Genomic DNA, 19,109 nt, shown 5'->3' on the forward strand with positions numbered 1-19,109 from the left:
GGTTGTATCTTAGGTTCCTCTTAATTAACTGCTTGAACCTCCATAACCAGCCAAAGCAGATGGCCTTGGCGGAAAAATCCCACTTGAGAGTCAGTAGGCTGGGCCCCCAGACACTATGCTTTCCTGATCTTTCTCTTGAGCTGGTCACTCACATGGCCACTCTTCTTCCAAGGTCATAATTTCTGGGACTAAATCATAGCTTCTTATACTTCTCTTGGATGGTGCAATAAAAATCTAGCCAGGCTCTTTCTATAGAAGCAACCAAGCCCAGTGTGTATCTTCTATCTTTATCTGAGAATAGGGAATATGATGGGGTCAGTGCAATAGTGACAGATGCTGTTGCTCAAATGAACAAATCCCTGGAACTCATGTCAAGAGTAATTTTACAAGAAATAAGGGAGGAGTCTAATGGATTTGCAATACTGGGGGCCCTGTGACTGGTGGAATAGGATTCTGGGAGGAGAGCAGAATGATGGCAGCAAGAGGGGCCCACAGACTGGAAGTCAGGTGTCCCCACCAGCTGCTGTGGTTTCATGTGTCCCCCGAGTCCATGTGTTAGAAAGTTAACCCCCAGTGCAACTTTATATAGCGAGGAAGGACCTTTAAGAAGTGATTAGGTCATAAGTGCTCTGCCCTTATGAATGGATCAATGCTGTCATCATGGCACTGTCTAGTTATTGGGGAAGTGAGTCTCTGATGAAAGGATGAGTTCAGGCTTCCTCCCCTGACTCTGAGCCCATGTGATACCTTCCTCCGTGCTTTGAGACAGCAAGGCCTTCATTAGATTGGACCCCTCAACCTGGCATTTCCCAGCCTCCAGAACTATAAGAAAAAAAAAATCTCTGTTCTTTGTAAGTTTCCCAGACTCAAGCATTCTGCTGCAGCAGCACAAAACTGACCAAGACAGCAGTCCTGCAGCAAGGGACTTATGGGCACCAGGGAGAACATGAAAGATACTCAGTGACCAGCCAGGCTGGGCTTTGGAAGATTCTTCTGAAGGGATCTTTGAATATAAACTGGGTTTATGACCAAGTTTACTTATTATTATAGGAAATTTCAAACATATACAAATATAGAGGAAAGAGTCTATGTAGATATCATCCAGCTTCAACAATCAATCCATAACCAATCTTATTACATGTATATCCACTTCTCTATCATTGTTGTGAAGAAAATCCCAAAACCACAACGTTTCATTTGTAAATATTTATATATCAATAGGATAAGGACACTTAAATTATAATTCCAACATCATCATAAAAGCCTTTTAACTTATTACCCTTTTAAAATTTCTCCCCATGCTCCTTTGATACTGTCTGAGCGGAGGATGCCTAAAAACTAGGGTTACCTAAAATAGGCATGGTGTCACCATAATTCATGATGACCACACCTTAGATTTCACTCCACAATCCCTCCAACAGCCCAAGGAAGATAAACATTGCTTCTTGTCTCTATTCAGTCACAACAGTGAAACCATACATGCTTGCCTTCCAGAGTCCCCAGTGTTGATGAATATGACTGGTACAAAGTAAGCAAAGGACAGAACCAAATCCTGCCATAAGTTACATAGGCATGTGGTATTCATGTTCAGGTGGAACACATGTGAGGGACCCCTATACCCCCAAAACAAAGAATTGAAATTTCTTTAAAATAAGAGAGATCTGTTTTTACTTAAAATATTGTCTCTATGGGATATGTACACCTATATTACATATGCACGTGCACACACATGCACACACATACACACACACATATACATGCAACTATTTGCTTTGAGAAAAATGCACATGGGTTTTGAGTCTGTGTAGTTCACATGATGACATACTTTCAGATGGGCAGGCTCCCTGTCTTAGGCAAACCCCTACTTTTCATTCTCTCAGGTTTCCCTATCCTGTAAGAGAACATGGAAGTTTACTTAGGAAAAAATTCCCTTTTATTCTGAAGAGACAGAAGTCTGTCTTGTCCTATGACACCATCCAAGATGAAATAACCCAACGTTCTAGTTCATGCTGACAGTTGGAGGGTGGCTCACTAATCAATGACATCTGACCTCAGTAATGAAAAGCACCACCCCCAGAATTCAGAACCATCTACACCCTTTCTACGGAAATGCAGCTGAAGCTGTTGCTGGAAAATATCAAGGTCTCTGGTTAATTTTCCTGCTGGTTCCCTATAGTGGCAGGTGTAGGTGATAATGCTGGTGCTCAGCCCAGTTCCCCTTATGTGCTCTTCTTCAATGAGATCTTGCCTCTAACAGTGAGCACCTGCACCTCTTTTTCAAAGGCCTGCCCTTGGGCTGCTGGAGCCTGCTCTGCCTGCGTGCTTACAGAGCTGGAATTTACCACTACCTCCTCCTCCTCACAGCAACCCTGTCTAATAGCTAGGGAGATGACAGCTCCACCTCCGTGCCTCAGGTCAGCACAACCCTCAAATATAGCACACATCTAAGGGCTCCCCAGTAAGCTCAGGCTGGAGCTACAAGCCACCAACTGCAAGACTTCACTTGAACTATCCCCATTTTTGGCTTCTATTTCTTTCTTTTCCTGCCTCCTTCACTCCATCACTAGTTTCCCTGGGACCAATTTAAATAAATCACTTGCACAGCAATCCTCATTTCAGAACCTGCTTCTGAGGAACTGGACCTAAACCAGCAGATCACCTAGGATTCCCATCATTCATTTTGAGTATTCCGGAAATTATCATTTCTTCTCAACACGCATGTGCATGAATACCCAAATAAGACAAGGAAATACATTTCACACATACCCTCTGCCTTTGCAGCAATGTGGCACAGGCTTGGGAATCTCAGCCTCCCATATACCAACAGAGTGACCTGGGAAAGTTCCTTATCCTCTCTAGGTTTGTTTTCCACAGTATCGTTTCTAAAATGGACACAATACCAGCTTCACAGTTGGGAGGATTAATGACATAACCCAGTGCCTGGCACATAACACATGCTCAGGGACTCCCTGCTAAATCTTAATCTGCATTTTTAGGATGATGTCCTTTAGATCGGAAGTGACCCAAAACCCATCAAAGGAGCCAGATGCCTCTACAGTCGGGCTCATTCCCAGCAGCCGTCTGCCTGTGCCTGAGGATTCTCTGCACTTCCAGGGACAGGAACCAGATGCTATCATAACTGCATGAAAAAATTGTTCCTCACCAAGAAAAAAGGCCCTTGACGGACTTTACTGAGGCTTTATGAGCCATCAAGTGCAACAGCTGTACAGTTCCAGGGAATGTTTCCACCCAACGATTGTTAAGCAGCAGGCGATATTTTATTATCTTTTCCCCTCTGTTTAATGTGTTGTTCACCTTCTGCCGGGATCGTTAGCCTTGATTATCAATCTCCACATTAAAAAATAAAGGAATGTCCTATTCTTGTTCCTCTCCCGGGATGTCTCTGTGTTGCTTGTTGCTGTGGGAATCACACACGCATTAGCTGAGTGGACTGGAACCTCCACTCCCAGGAGCCCACAGATGAAATGAGGGGGTTGCGGGGCCAAGGAGGCAGGAGGAAGCACCAAGGTCAGGGAGCATCAGAAAATTACGATTATGGCAAACAAGACACCAGCAACAGAGAAAGAGACTCTATTTAGTTGTGGCTGAGGTCCAGACATCTAGGAAAAGAGTCAGTCTTTTTTCTAAACTATACCCTTCCATTTTTCTTTTACAAAGCAAACCTGGTGGGCCTGGTCCTTTGGGAGCCATCAGGCTTCCCACATCTTTGCTTTCCAATGAAATTCCCACACTAGGTTCCTTCCTGGTGATTAACACTGGACAGTGTCACCTATCTGCTGCGCACCCCTATTAATTATGGTGGTAGATACCAGCTGTATTGCTCTCCAGGTTCCAAGCGTGCAGATGGCTGGAGTTCACAGTCTCAAAGCCTCGCTTTGGAATTCCACAGGAAGCCAAGGAGAGAACGCAAGGCCATCACCTGTCGTCTTTCTGAGCAACTGCACCGATTTGGATTCTTTCCTCTCTTCCTATCTTGCCTCCTTTTGGGCATGAAACAATCCAGGTGCTGTGAGGAGCTGCCTAGCATCTGCGATAGTGACATTCATATCCTGGATACCAGAGGTCATTCTCCACCAGATTGCCCACGAGTCTGTCTCCTAAAAGAGAGGACTCGTTATGAGAGCAACTTGCTCAAGGGACTTCCAAATCCTTGCCTACTTTCAACCAACTTTGAGCATGTTTATCAGCTGATTTGTGACTTGATTAAAATGCTCACAAGAATGTAGCCATTTTCTAAAACTGTATCAAAGAAACTAGCACAGACATACTACTAGACTGAAGTCCTGAGGCACTTAGCTGAGAAATCCATCTCTTCCTAGGAGAGGTCCATTGTGACCCTTTATGGACTCAGAAGTTGGAAATTTGCCAAAATAAATTCTACTGCCATGTATAACTAAAAAGAACAAATAAAAATTTAAAAATCTTAATATAAAAAGCTGTGGATTTGCTTTCAAACACTCCGTGCTTTGTCTAATAGCATCCTATCAGCCTCCCCTCTGTGAATTCATCAGGATCTGCTGACTTATGTTCTCGGTTGGTACTATGTTTTAAGATGTGGAATATAGCTCACTTTGTTTATCCCTATCACTGTTTCTCCTGATCTTAAGAGATAATCCCAAGATTTCTTGAATAATCTATGTGTCCAACTACTCAGATTTCCTCCTAGATCATGCCAGGCTAAGAGGTTATCCCAACTACCTATTCTCCAGTAGAAGTTCCTCTATCCTCTTTATGGTTTTTGCTTTCTTTTTATTTTTTATTAATTTTTTTTGGTGTGTGTGGGTGTGTGTGTGTGCGTGTGTGTGTGTGGTGCTAGAGTCTAAACCCAGGGCCCAGGCATGCTAGTCAAGTGCTCTACCACTGAATTACACACACTCTCAGCCCATTCCCCTTTATACTTTAAAGTACTCTTATTGAAACTTCATAAGAACTTCTAGAACCAAATACATTTTTATTTTTGCTTAGTTTACAATTCTTTAATAATAATAGTAATTAATAATAATAATAATAATTCTTTAATAATAATAATTCTACAATTATTATTCTTCCTGATAATATCCAACAAAGTTTTGGTTCAGAATCTTAAACTGAGTCGACTATGTCCTTGGATTCCCTTCCTTGATTATCAATGGTTTCTCAGAGTCTATCATCTCAAAAGAATAGTCTGAATTATTTTACCCCAAATGTTTCTCCTTGCTCTCATCTCGGGTATTTTATCTTGATGATTTTTTATTACCTAGAATAATTTCGGTCCAGATTTAGATTGCCTATAGTAGTTTCTTATCTTAATCCCTTGAAAAAATGTTTAAAAAAGCCAACTTCAGAATAGAATAGACATTATGATTGATGTATGTACATTCCACGTATGTATTATATGTCAAAATACATTCTGCTGTCATGTATGACTAAAAAAAATAAAAATAAATCATATGGCCAAAAAAAAAAGCCGACTTCATATGTTTTCTTACTGATTTCTGTTATTAACACTTTTTTTTCTAGAGAAAATGACCATTTATCCCAATTCTTTACTTATTCTCTAAGAAATTTTCTTACCCTCTCAAAATATTTTTTTTAATTCCAAGGAAACTCATTTATTAGTTTTAGTGTATAATTGGTATATAGAACCTGTGTTATTTGATGAGTTTTGTCATATGTAAACACCTGTGTTACCAATACAGTCAGGATAATAAACATATCCATTGTCCCAAAAGTTTCCTTATGCCTATTTGCAATGGGTAGCTCCCTCCCACCCTCATTCCCAGTCAACTCCTGATATGCTTTCTGTTACTAAATTAGTTTACATTGTCTACAATTTTATATAAATCAAATCATAACATATGTAGTCTCTAAAGAGGGGGAGTCTGGCTTCTTTCACTCACCATAATTATTCTGAGATACATCTATGTTGTGTGTAGCAATAGTCTGAGTATTCTGAAGTGTCCACTGTGTGAATATCCCACACTTCATTTATCCTTTATCCATTGGAAGACATTTGCTTAATATCTATTTTTTGGCTTTTATGAACAATACTGATATTGAACATCCCCATACTAGTCTTTGCTTGAATAGAGGCGTCATTTCTTTTCAGCAAATACCTAGGAGTGGAAGGGCTGGGTGGTATGGTGTGGTATATGTATTAGCTAGATTTGCATTGTTATGACCAAAAGACTTGACAAGAATGATGTAGAGACAGAAAAGAGTTTATTTTGACTCATAATTTCAGAGATTTCAACCATGATCTGTTGACTCCATAGCTCTGGTCCCAAAGTGAGGCAGAACATCATGGTGGAAGGGTGTGGCAGAGGGAAGCAGCTCAAGTTATGACAACCAGAAAGCAGAGAGAGCTCCCCCCACCCCCCAAAAGAACCCCAAAGCCAGGCCTCCCTCCAGTGATCTGTTTTCTTCAGCTACACCCTAACTGCCTATAGTCACCAACCAGCTAATCCATTCAAGTGGATTAACTCACTGAGCAGGTCACCTCTTATAATCTACCCATTTTGCCTCTTGCAACATTGTTGCATGGTCTCACACATGAGCTTTTGGAGGATACCACATAGCCAAACCATAATGGGAGTGAAAATTCAATTCTCTGCTTCTGGTAAAACATATTTTTAAAGGCTTTCTGGAAATCTAAGTGAAATATATCTTCTTTTTCTCCTTTACATATTTTTTTCAAAGAACATAAACATAGCTCCCAAAGAACAAATGAAAAAGTAAATATATGTGGTGTCTTGAAATTGGGTCTATTTTCTTTTTCTTTTTTTTTTTTTCTGAGGCGGGGGGATACTAGGGATTTAACCCAGAGGTGCTTCACTACTGAGCCACATCCCCAGCTCTTTTTATTTTGTATTTTGAGATAGGGTCTCACTAAGTTGTTTAGGGCCTCACTAAGTTGCAAGGCTGGCCTTGAACTTGAGATCCTCCTGCCTTAGAGCCTCTGGAGTTTCCGGGATTACAAGCATGTGCCACTACACCTGGCCATGTCTACTTTTCTTTAGAACTTTCTTGGTCCACAAGGATTCTCAATTGTAGTTCCTGTTAAGGGGCACATTCCACCTAGGTGGCGAGCAATCTCTTAGGTAGAGGAGGAAACACAACTTCTCCACTCTCCGAAGCTCTGTGATATATAGGTGCTAAAACATTTAAGAGGCTCTCAAATTCATCCCACCAGACCACTTGGGGTATATTATTTGTGGACAGAGAGGAATTTAAGGCTTATAACAGAGCGAAAAGTTAAAGAAGATATCCCTGCACTTTGTTTCTGATCTGTTAGACTTGTTTAAAGGATCCAGGTTCCATAAAATGAAAAGTCCAAATGGGAGATGAAGGGGAGAGAGAAAAGAGAGCAATGAGAGGAAAATTACTGAAAAAAAGTAATGGTATTAAATTCTTAGAGTCTATGCTTCAAGTAACTTCCTTTATCTTGAAATATTTTATTTAAAGCAAAGGTTCAAAGACAAAAGGTGAATCATTGCTTGGTTTTCAGAGCTGTGCTAGGAGCTTTTTTGAATTGTTACCCTCAGTGCCTATTTTGTGAAGGGGACCATCACAGAATGAACGGGTTATAATTTTGAAGCTCCAGGTGTATAGGAAATAGTCTTGTTATTTTTAATTTATGAGCTCTAGTAGCAATAGACTTAAGTTGGGATTTTTTTCCCCTCCTGAATGTGTAAAGAAATACTGGGGATACTTAAATTTACAGCAGCTTGAACAACACTTTACTTCCTTCTTCCCAGCCCCCAACCAAGCAGGATCCAGGCTCCATAAATCAAAGTTCCTCACATGTGCGGGTTTAAAGGAAATAAAGAACATGCAACATAGTAAATCCACTGCAGATCTTTGAGGCTGTAGTTGGCAATCAGTACCACGGGAGGCTTAAAGATTGATGGTACCTATTTCTTTAGTGTGAAAGCTAAAATGAAATGCTCAGCATCTTAAGGAATAAATGATAATAAGAGACTCTCCAACTTATCCAAAAGACACAAGGATTAAGTTAGACATGTCAACAGGTGGGGACACTTAGGAAAGAAGTCACAGGAGACTGGAGTTTAGCAGAGGGGAGAAAGGATGAGCACCCCCTAAGAGCCAGCCGGTGCGTCACCTCAGTGAACTGAACACTAATAAGCACCAGGAGCAACCTCGGCTGGTCTCAATATGGGCTTGATGGATTACTTTGGATACGGAGTCTTTTCATGTTGAACTCTGTACCAATTCTAGGTGTGGTGGTTGATTTTATGTGTCAAATGGGCTAGGCAATGGCGCCCAGTTGTTTGATCAAACTCTAGTCTGGATGTTGCTGTGAAGGTATTTTCTAGATGAGATTAACCTGAAATCAGCAGACTGAGAAAAGCAGACTACCCTGTATAAAGTGGGTGAGCCTCATTCACTCAGATGAAGGTGCTAGAAGGCAGAGGTGTCCCAAAGATGAAGGAATTCTACCTGGTTACTGTTTTTGGATTCCACCTTGCAACATCAACTCTTGCTGGATAATTTCCAGCATATGTTATTGTTGTGGTTGCTATAATGATTACAACAATGATGACGATGATGATAATGAGTGACTCTGGGGATTGAAGCCAGTACCTCTCACGTGCTAGGCAAGCACTCCAACACTGAGCTATACCCCTAGTCTCAGCCTGGCAGATTTGGACTTGACAACCCACACCATCTTGCACCATCTGAGGAGAGGATGACTGTGGACACAAACTTCTCTGAATCTGATGGCAAACGTATAGATTCCACATTCAAATTGTCCTTTCCACCGACACTGTTAATAAAACAGGTTGTGCAGCTCCTGCAGTGGCTCATCACTAGGCATCTTGTAGATGCAGATGGGAGACAGCAAATTTGTGTTTCAGCAACAGATTCTCCCAACCAAGAATTTAGTCTTCAGTGTACACTGAAAATAAAGGATCTCAGCAAGCTGTTTAGAAGAAAATGCCTTACAATTGAAAACTCTCTATGTTAAAGGGAAGAACTCACCTTAGGGACACAGGCAAAAGTGTTCAGTTCCCAAAAAGACAGTGTATCTAGAAGGAAGCCCTGTGGCCCAGCATTCAGGGACCATGATGGGAGCAGGTCACACACAGATTTCCACAGTACCTTGGTGATGCTGCTGCTTCCTGTGAAACTTAGTTATTCAACAAGGATGAACTTCCCCTAGGAGGAGGAGGCTGACAAACTGCCTCTAGAAAATGAGAAGCCTAGAAACTTATATTTTTCATTTTAGAAGAAAATAAAAATTTCACCTTCAGGGACACCTACCTGTGAGTATAGAAAGTAGAGATATCAAGCAGGTCTCCCTGTGATTCACTTCAATCTATTTCTACCAAATTATTATAACAGTATTTCCTTCCTCCAAGAGGAGCTCGCTTCTTATTCAGCCAACAGACAGTGCCATAACAATTCTAAGGTGCATTCACCAAATATTTATCCTGCACCAGGCCTCCATCTAAGATGTGAGGATGCAGACGAGTGACCCTTTCCATGGATCTCACAGTCAAAAAGGGGAGACAGGAACTAGGCCAGTAAACAAATAAATAAGAAAGATAACTTCTGACAATAATGGGTGCTGGGAACCCATGTTTAATTTCTAAACAACCTGAAGACTCACGGTATTCTTGGGAACCTCTCTGTCTTGAACTTCTCAGTAAATTCTAACTGTCCCATAATGAGAGCTCCTTGGTGGCAATAGCTGTCCTCTTGCTATTCTTGGTATCTATAATGATGCCTGGCAAATAGTATGGACTTACCAAATGATGGATGGATGATGGATGGATGGATGGATGGATGGGGCTATACTGTTGGTATCTTATACTAGGTTCCTTCAGAAGCATCCTTGAATGAGGATGAGAATGCTAATAGGTTTGATTGGGAGGTGACCCCAGATAGCAGACATAGGAAATGAGACAGAGAAGAAAGGATACCAGTGGAAGCTGTTTACAGGTTACAGATGTGGGCTCAATCCTACTTGGGAAATCTGAGAGTCACACTAGACCATGCCTCGAGTCATCCCAACAGAGGGACAGAAAAGGGAGCTGGGGTGTTTACCCACCAACTCTGGTCAATTTTCCCTGGAAGCTGCTCCTGAGAGGCATTAACTACCTGGCACTCCTGGCCTCTCATGGCAGGGGGGCTCCAGCAGCCAGAGAAAACCATCAGGTACCGTCATGGGTGCTGGACCTTGGGAGCTACAAGGTTTTGTATAGAAGAATGATGAGTGGCAAAAGGATGGGGGAAAGAGGGACCAACAGTATCTGCCACAGCCGTCTCATGAGCTCCTAAGGGATTTGGAGAGAGTGGTGTGTGATGGGGCTGCAGACGCAGGGAGGAAAATGAGGATTTGTAGCCAGGCTGGACCCCAGCCAGGCAAGACTTCACGACACATGGGGAATCCGTGGCTCTCTTTTGTGACCTCTCCCATGGAGCTCCTCATGAGCAGATACAAGGTAGTATTTTTATTTTAAACACTTGTAGCATAGAGAAGAACTTATGATGGTTGAGTACTTTTTCATTCCTTGAAAGTGCCTCTAAAATTCTTTATAGCCAGGTTAAAGAACACTGTTTTCCCTACAAATGCTACCTTGCCACTTCAGATTGAGCACCAAAGAGACGGCTATGATAATACATGGAAATTTATTTAAGAAAAATGAACCACATTTATTTTTTGAAGTGCCTAAAAGACTGGAAATAAATTTTGAGTGATGGTTTCTATTTCCTTCCCCCCCCCCAATTTTTATTCAAAAGGGCTTGCCTGGTGTTGATTACATCCTTTTTCACTACAGGTCCCCAAGAGAATTTCCTTCTTTGTCACTGCCAAGGCCCTTTCTTTCCTTTGCTAGGGTTTAAAAGGACAAAGTATGGACTCTTAAGGCTCTGATTTTGGAGAATGCCAAGAAAATGACACGGGCCATTATTTCTAGGCTTGTGAAATTCGATTTCCCAAATTTCAGTGTTCTTCATGAACAAGCATGTCAGGTGCCAGGAAGAAAAGCATCTGATTACAATGTGATGCTGAGACCACTTCTGCATACACTAAATAAAATGATAGATGATTATCAGAAACAGTGTACTGCTGAGCTTAACCATGTCGAAACCAACAATGAAAAAATTTCCATTTGTTTGTCCATCAGAATTACTTTTATCACTAATACCAGTACTTAGAATGATGAGAGTGAGCTCTGCCACACAACAAATTGTGCTATTTTCAAGCATAACCCCAGAGCTTCTTTTAAGTATTTTATTCTTTTGAACAGCAAGACAGCCCGAAGGTGTCGAGCACACTTGCCTCACTCCCTCCACATTCATTCACTGAGCTCCCAGTCTCTATCAGGCAGGATGCTAAGTGTGCTGGAGGGGTGGGGGTGGGGGGTTAGACTGAGTTCCTATTCTTATGGAATCATATAGAAGTAATAGAAACATTCATCAGAGAGAATTCAGAGGGAGGGAATAGGAACACTTCTTGGTTGTCAGATGGAAGAAATAGAAACTTAGATTTTTCATTTTAGAAGTAAGAAAATAAGAATCTCACCTCCAGGGTCACCTGTGAGTATAGAAAGTAGAGATACCAAGTAGGTCTCCCTGTGATTCAATTCTATGTATTTCTAACCAAATTATTATAATAGTATCTCCTGTATCTTCCATGAGGAGCTCACTTCTTATTCAGCCAACAAACAGTGCCATGCATAGATTTGTTTTCATCAACAACATGATTCATCAGCATACTGAACCTCTATCCAACACCACGTAATATAATACATCTTTAGTTTCTATAATGTCTTCCACATGACTTTATCCCCAAATGCTTTACATACTTCACTAAGACAGCTATAGAATTAAAATAATAAATCAAAGCAGAAGGACAGAAAGCAGAGAGGTTTATTCAAGGGAGGAAAAGACAGGTTTTCAACTAGACAGGAGAAAGATGGAGAGCCCTACTTTGTTTGTGCTAGTCTTATAACTAATAAGTCTCTTCTCTGTTTTAACTCTTTCTTTGGTTTCCTGTTCCGGGCAGCATCACTTGTCCTATCCCTTATAAATCCTTCTCCTGAAAAGACAACTGAGTACTTACACTTTAAGAGGCTCCATTTCCCAAGTGAGTCCTTTCTTCATGCTTCATTATGATGCTATCACCCCCTGCACATAACATCCTAGAGCTAAAAGAACAAGGGCATGTAGCTTGAACCAAGTGGGAAAACATGCAAGCTTCTCAAGCTTCCCGCAACCTGGAGACCTAGCCACCCATCTCCCTTTTATCTGCAATTCATTCTTTCATTGTTCATTTCACAAATAATCATAATATAGAAGGTATTATGTGGAGGGATGCAGTGGCAGGATAGCTGTAATTTTAAATAGAGAGGTCAGGGAACAAAATGGCATTTGAGCAGAGATCTGAAGGAAAGGTAGGCTGAGCCAAGCAGGCATCTGAGGAAGGGCAGCGGGAAAAGAAAGAGCAAGACACTTAAAAAGGGATGGTTCTGGCACTTTTCAAGGGGAAAGAAGGGGGGGTCAATATATCATGAACAGAGTATGCAAGAGGGAGGGGGCAGATGACACACACAGAATCTTGTAAGTCATTTAAAAACCTTAGCGGCTACTAAGTGAGGTCAGAAGAAAAATTTTAGAAACTCACAAAACTGTAAGAATAAAGAGCAATTGATCAAAATCTTTCCCCGCTATAGTTTCTTGATGAGCTTTGCAGCCATTCTTCCCTTGATCCTCACCATTCTGGCATTGGGACTATGGACTTCATGACCACGCCCACTTCTCAAACCACCTTGAGTTTGGAGGCAGGAGCACACAGTGGCTCAGAGCCTCCACTCAACCAATCTTTCCTGAGTGCTCTTTTAGGGACATGTGTTCCAGCCAAGAACAAAGAGACAAACGTCCTTTGCTTTGGAGCTCACATTAGTCAAGTGACTTCACCTCTCTGTGCTTCAATTCCTGCATATAAATGATGGGATAATGACAGGACCAACGCAGGGGAGCTTTTGGAGATTAAACAACTCAGGATGGTGTGTGCCATGGGAAAACCTCAACAAATGTAGGTTATTATGTTTTTTTCTTTTTTAAATGAGTATAAATACTGGAGAAAGGAAACAAGGCATATGTATTGCAATAGTGTGGTGGTCGAAGCAGACCAAGCAATGTTCTACAAATATCCACTTAGTAAAAGCGCATCCCCGCCACATCCACCCGTCCTCCCCTTCAGTACGAAAGTCTCTCCTCTGCTCTTGCTGAATCTACTTCGGGTCAACCCATCCTCCCTCTTCAGGCCCCAAATCAAGCCATGAGGGTGTTACAAAGGAAGAGGATATTTCCCCCCTTCACTTTGATTTTTTAATGCTTTGGTTCATTTTCACCAGAGGCATCCTGACAATTCCACTTCCCACTTAAGTCGCCACACAGCTATACGGTAATTGAGTTCTTCACGACTCCTTCCTCCCTTCCTTTTTACCTTCCTTCTCTTTCTTATTATTAGAGAGCAGTTTCTCTAGGGCTATAAAACTAAAAAATGAAACACCTTCAAAAATGTAGAGGCACACAGTCAACTAACTGGAAGTCACTAGCAAGCAGCCCCTGAGGGTGGGTTTCTCTCTGGGTGGGTCTTTGATATTTTCAGTCACCAATGGCATCTGGTTCCCACTCAGAGGTTTTAAGGGCTAACTGGTCCTCAGCCCCCTGAGTAGGTGGTTTCCTCTGGGAGGCATAATTGCCAGATCTTTCCAACTGCCTCAGAAGGCTGGGTAGTCATTACCCAGGATCACAAAGTATTATGTAAACACGCTGTGGATGTGTGCATGACAAAGTTATCTACTCAGGAGAGAATGTTAAGAACTCTCCCGATTTCCCACGAAGGAGGGCAGAACTCCATCCTTTTTTATAGCAAGTGCCATCTTAACATCATCCCTAGGATTTAGAGGAAGTTTACAAAAAGTGCTATCACATTTTCACTTAATCCTCACGATAATCCTGTAAAGTAGATATGATGATCTCCATTTAATAAAAGAAACTAAAAGCTTCAAGAGGTTAAGTGACTTGCCATAGGGGTCAGGCTACAAATTCAACCCTGGGTTATTCCATTTTTTTTTTTAATCCAATATCCTTTTCCTCTACCCCACCCCCAACATCAGTTAAAAAAAAAAAAAACATTCAAAATGTACAGTAAGAACTAGAGAGACTAATGCATGAGTACTTGACAAGAATCACTGGAATTCTTTGGGTTCCCTGAAACTACTTTGCCTTCAAACATCTCTACCAAGACCTGAATTAGGTTTTGGACCTAGGCAAACTGCAAAATGATTCCCAGATGTTGCAAGCTGATCGCCAACACCCCAACCAGCCAGCAGTCAGACAAAGAACTTGTTTAATAGGAAAATGCCTCATTTTACACATTGCCTGCAGCGGGAGACCGGAAGAGGGCTGCACACACTGGCTGTTTTCTTCAGCGACGATCACCAACTCAGAAGGGTGTGTGCCAAGCCTGGATTCCACCTCTCTTATGGTCTGCACATGGCAACATGCAGCAGTCCCTGAGGTTGCTGGGATGTTAGGGTTATCTATTTGAAGTGTTTGAGGACTTGTTTTAACACAAAGGCTAACAGTAAAGATACTGAATCATGGCCCCTTTTTCTTTGCTGTCTCTCACAAGCAATCAAGGATGTACTTCTTCATGCAGGAAACACCTGAAACTGTTTCCTGGGGCCTTTGAAATCTGATGGCACTAAATATACCCTCCGTTCCTTCTTAATGTTTTCCTTTCATACTGCAACAGGGGGAGTTAAAGTGAAACTATATTCATATGATTCCTAAAAATTCACTAGCAGAATGTTGCTGCATTGAAGCTGCCCAGCTCACCCCTGCAATCAGGTGCCTGTTCCATAAGTAAATGACACGATCATGCACATCAGCCCTGACCACTGTCCCAATAGTGGTCCCGCTTCCATAAGGAGCACTGAAGCACTAGATAGAGCTGGAGTGAAGGAGCAGAGGGTGTAATGGGGGAAGTGGGAGAAGGATGGGCAGCCAGTCATACAGGCAGGAGCAAAGAAGCAGGGTTGGTGTGATACACTTCAACTGAAAACAACAACTGGAAAAAATAATAATCCAGAGAAGTTCCACAACATGAGCTCCTAAAAACAAGACCTTAGGGGTTTGTTGTTGTTGTTGTTGTTGTTCATTTTTGGTTTTGTTTTTTGATTTTCCCGTGGATGACAATGAACATGATGCTGGAGATTAACTACCCTAGGCTGCTTGTAGAACTGGAGTTAGGGGATACACCATCTCTCCACAGTGAACTGGCAAAGAAGAGATGAATCTTGTGCACCCAGCTCCATTTTTCTCCTCCGACATCACCTGAGACCAATTGTGCCGTTAAGGTAGTTTCTCTCTGGTAATGGCTGTTGATGTATTTCTAGTGGGAAGATGCAAGTATCCCTAAAGGGAACTGTCCCTGACAGAAGAAGAGAGGAACCAACCAAGAGCAGTTCCACACTCCTTCTCATCCTTCTTTGACTTAATAAACTCCTAGCGCATAATCAAGTACCACTGTTATGTGTTATTGCCCAGGGACCAAAGAAAGCTTTTACTACCCAAGATTATATATGAAAAGCATTTGCTGTCACCGATGTAGCAAGGCACTCTTTGAGTTGGCTGTCAGCAAGAATGTGGAAATAGTAGTAATAACAACAACAATCGCTGTACATACAGTGGCACGTGTATGGGTAGCACAAAGAGCAGGCCCCATGAGGGTGTTGACAAGAAGGGCAACGGGGTCCTGAAGGCAGTGCCTAAAAGTCAGCTCTCTCTGCTCAGCCCTCCCCTGACCCCAGGATCCTGGCTGGTCTTCGTATTAATGCCCTGGCAACCTCAAGGGAATACTGATGTTGTATACAAGTCCATCATAAAACAGTCAGAGACATGCTCCAGAGACTTGGAGAAAGCTGTTAGACAGTACAAGGAGCCATTTAAAGTCCAAGACTGAAGGAATTACACGAGAGATTGAGATGGGTAGAAGCATAATAACATTCCTAAGAAAAGAATGAGTTTGGGCCAGAGGCAAAGAGTAAAAGGAGTTGGTGGGAGGAAATACAGCCTTGACCGGCAAATGAGAAAAAGAAAACAGAGGGTGATGCTATATTGGGGTGAGCACCAAAATATACCCAGAAAATTCCAGACCTCGGAAATATGAATTTTTAATCGACAGTAAAACATTGTATAAAGGTCAGAACCTCCAAGAAGAGATTCTTGGTTTCACCCCAGGTTTTTAATTGGGTTTTGTATGCTTTGTATTCATAAGGCAAAGCACATAATTAAGTAAAATCTTTACCCAAAGTGAACAGTCAACACATGGGAAAGTTTAATCATACCCTATCTCACCATTTCACATTACTGTAAGAATTATGCAAAGGAGATTCCCACATTTGAAATGTTCTCTGTGCTCAAAGCCAGAACATACTTGCTAACCAACTTAAGAATCAATGTGCCAATTTCTGCTTTAAGTCCACTGTCACTATTCTTTTTGGGGGGGAAGGAAAAAAAAAGTTTTTCCAAAAGCAGATTACTAAAGTACCAAGATACTGATCGTTTAAAAAAAAAGAAAAGAAAGAAATTCTGGCAGGAGAGGCAAAAGAGGACAGATGAGGTGTTTTGGGCTCCTTCATTCTCTAAAGCACTGCTTCTCCAAGTGTCAGTGTAAGAGCCACCTTTTGTTTCTTGTTATATACAAAATACCAGTAAAAACTTGTGTAACAGAATCTCCAAGGGAGTCATTAAATTCAAAATAATCTTGTTCAGAAGAAAGAGGAAGAGAAGCTCTGATGACAATAAATGCGTTGAAGGTAGTGAAAAATCTGTAGTCAACAGATTGCATAAATATAGATTTCAACAGATGCTACAGTTTAAATGTGTCCCTCCAAAAATTTTTTTAAAACTTGATCCCCATTGTGCTGGTATTAAAAGGTCAGGCCTTCAGAAGGTGAGTTGGCTGTAGGGGTGATACCTTCATGAATGAATTGATGCCCTTATAAAACAGGCTTCAGAGAGAGACGGTCCCTTCCACCTTCCACCACCTGAGGACCAGCATTAAGGTACCATCTTGGAAGCAGAGAGCACTCTTCACCAGACACCAGTGCTGGCACCTTGATGTTGGGCATCCCAGACTCCAGGATGGTAAGAAACAAATTTCTGTTCTTTTTAGTTTGTCTTGGGCAGTTTGTTAGAGCAGCACAAATGCATGAAGATAGTAAACTGAAAATTACTCTGTCAAATAACTACAGAGGCTTCTAAATGCTTCTTCTCAATATCTATATTTATCACTGACAGGTAACTGTGTGGACTAGCACTGGTCCCCAGCTCACGCTTGGAACAACACATTATGATAAGAACCATTGCTTATCATAATTGGAATTCTTAAATATTGAATTTGAGATACAACAAGGTCTACCTGGAGTTCCACCTGTATATCTGAAAAGTAAACATTAAAAAGAAAGGCAGGCCTGATCAAGCAGCACACACCTGTAATCCTAGTGACTTGGGAGGTTGAGGCAGGAAGGTTGCAGGTTTAAGGCCAGGCTTGACAACTTAATAAGATACTGTTTCAAATTTTAAAAAAATAAATTAAAAAATTTTAAAAAAGTTAGAGGAGCTCAGGATGTATGTAGTTAGGTAGGAAAACATCCATGGGTTCAATTCCTACAACGTGCGTGCGCGCGCGCACACACACACACACACACACACACACAGAATCATACAGAAAAGTGTAATCCTCAAAAAATCTGTTTTGTTGTTGTGTTCTACTTGTCTTTTCAAGCAAGCTGAAGGGTCCAATAATTTCAAAAGTATTTGATAAGCACGAACATCGGTTCATGACGATGGTGGGAAAAACCCCTATAATGCAATGTCTTACTGTGCCCATTGAGCACAGAGAATAGGAATCTGGGCTCTTACGTGAGAGGAAATTAGATGGATTCCTTATTCTGCCACTTCCTGGCAGTGTGGTTTGCTAACATCCCCCAAATGTCATATGTTACAGGTTTGCTTCCCAGAGTGGTGCTGTTGGGAAGTCTAAGTCATTGGGTCATGTCCTCAAAGGCTACAGAAGGACCTCAGCCTCCTCCTAACTCTTTTCTGCTCCCTAGCCATAAAGCAAATAGTTTTGCTCTTCCACATGCTCTGTCCAGGATCTGTTGCCACAGGCCCAAAGCCACGGGGGCCAATGGATCATGAATTGGAAGCTCCAAAACTGTGATCCAAAATAAACCTTTTCTCTTTATAAGTTGATTATCTCAGGTGTTTGTTATAGTGACAGATGCTAACATAGTAATGTAACCTCTGGGTCCCACTTTCTTTAGCCATAATACAGAGCACATAACAGGATCTACATCATAGGATTATTCTGAAGATGAAGGAGGATTGTGCCTATCAGGAGCTTAGTTAATGGTGAGTGATAAACACTGAGTATTTGCCACAAATTTGGTAAATGAATATCCCTCCTGTATAAAAATGACATGACCCCCAGTGTGGCCTCCTGCAAGAAAGCCACCCTTTGTGTCCTGACTTGGAGCTACTTGTTCCAGGGCCCAACAGACTCCGAGGGCTGCATCTCCATCATACAACCAAGCAGGAAGAGTTAATGCATGGTGAACACAGATTGGAGATGTAAAGGAACTTATTTCGTCTCCAAATCCCTCTGAGAACAGAGACTCCTGTTCTTCCATGTAAATCCATTACCACCAAAGCATTTCCAATATTGACACCAGAAACAAATACACATTTTACCTCTCTCAAAAGCTGCCTATGACATCACCTTACACAGCTCTGCTTTAGCTGAAACTGAAAGCCTCTTTGATGCTGGACTCAGTTCTGTTGTCAACAAAAGCTGAGCTGGTTCTGATGGCAGACCTTAATAAGGTACTCAGTCTTCTGCTGTAGGTGCCCATCAGTGACAGATACACTGCCTCCAGCATTTGGAGGAGGGAAAATCAAATTATTGCCCAGGAGAATGGCAGAGCAAAATGGGGTAACGGGTGAGGGAGGGTAAGATGTGTGTGTATGTGTGCGTGTTTCTGTGTGTTCTTTTTCACACTGGT

At 41.7% G+C, this 19,109-nt stretch overlaps 1 protein-coding gene across 1 annotated transcript in view; it reads right to left on the reverse strand.

The window, feature by feature from the left end:
* The window catches only part of Kif26b (kinesin family member 26B), a 483,473-nt gene that overhangs the window by 242,397 nt on the left and 221,967 nt on the right, over positions 1-19,109 (reverse strand). The gene's annotated exons all lie outside the window — the stretch shown is intronic.

Source organism: Ictidomys tridecemlineatus, chromosome 10 (genome assembly GCF_052094955.1).
Source record: "Ictidomys tridecemlineatus isolate mIctTri1 chromosome 10, mIctTri1.hap1, whole genome shotgun sequence".
NCBI lineage: Eukaryota > Metazoa > Chordata > Mammalia > Rodentia > Sciuridae > Ictidomys > Ictidomys tridecemlineatus.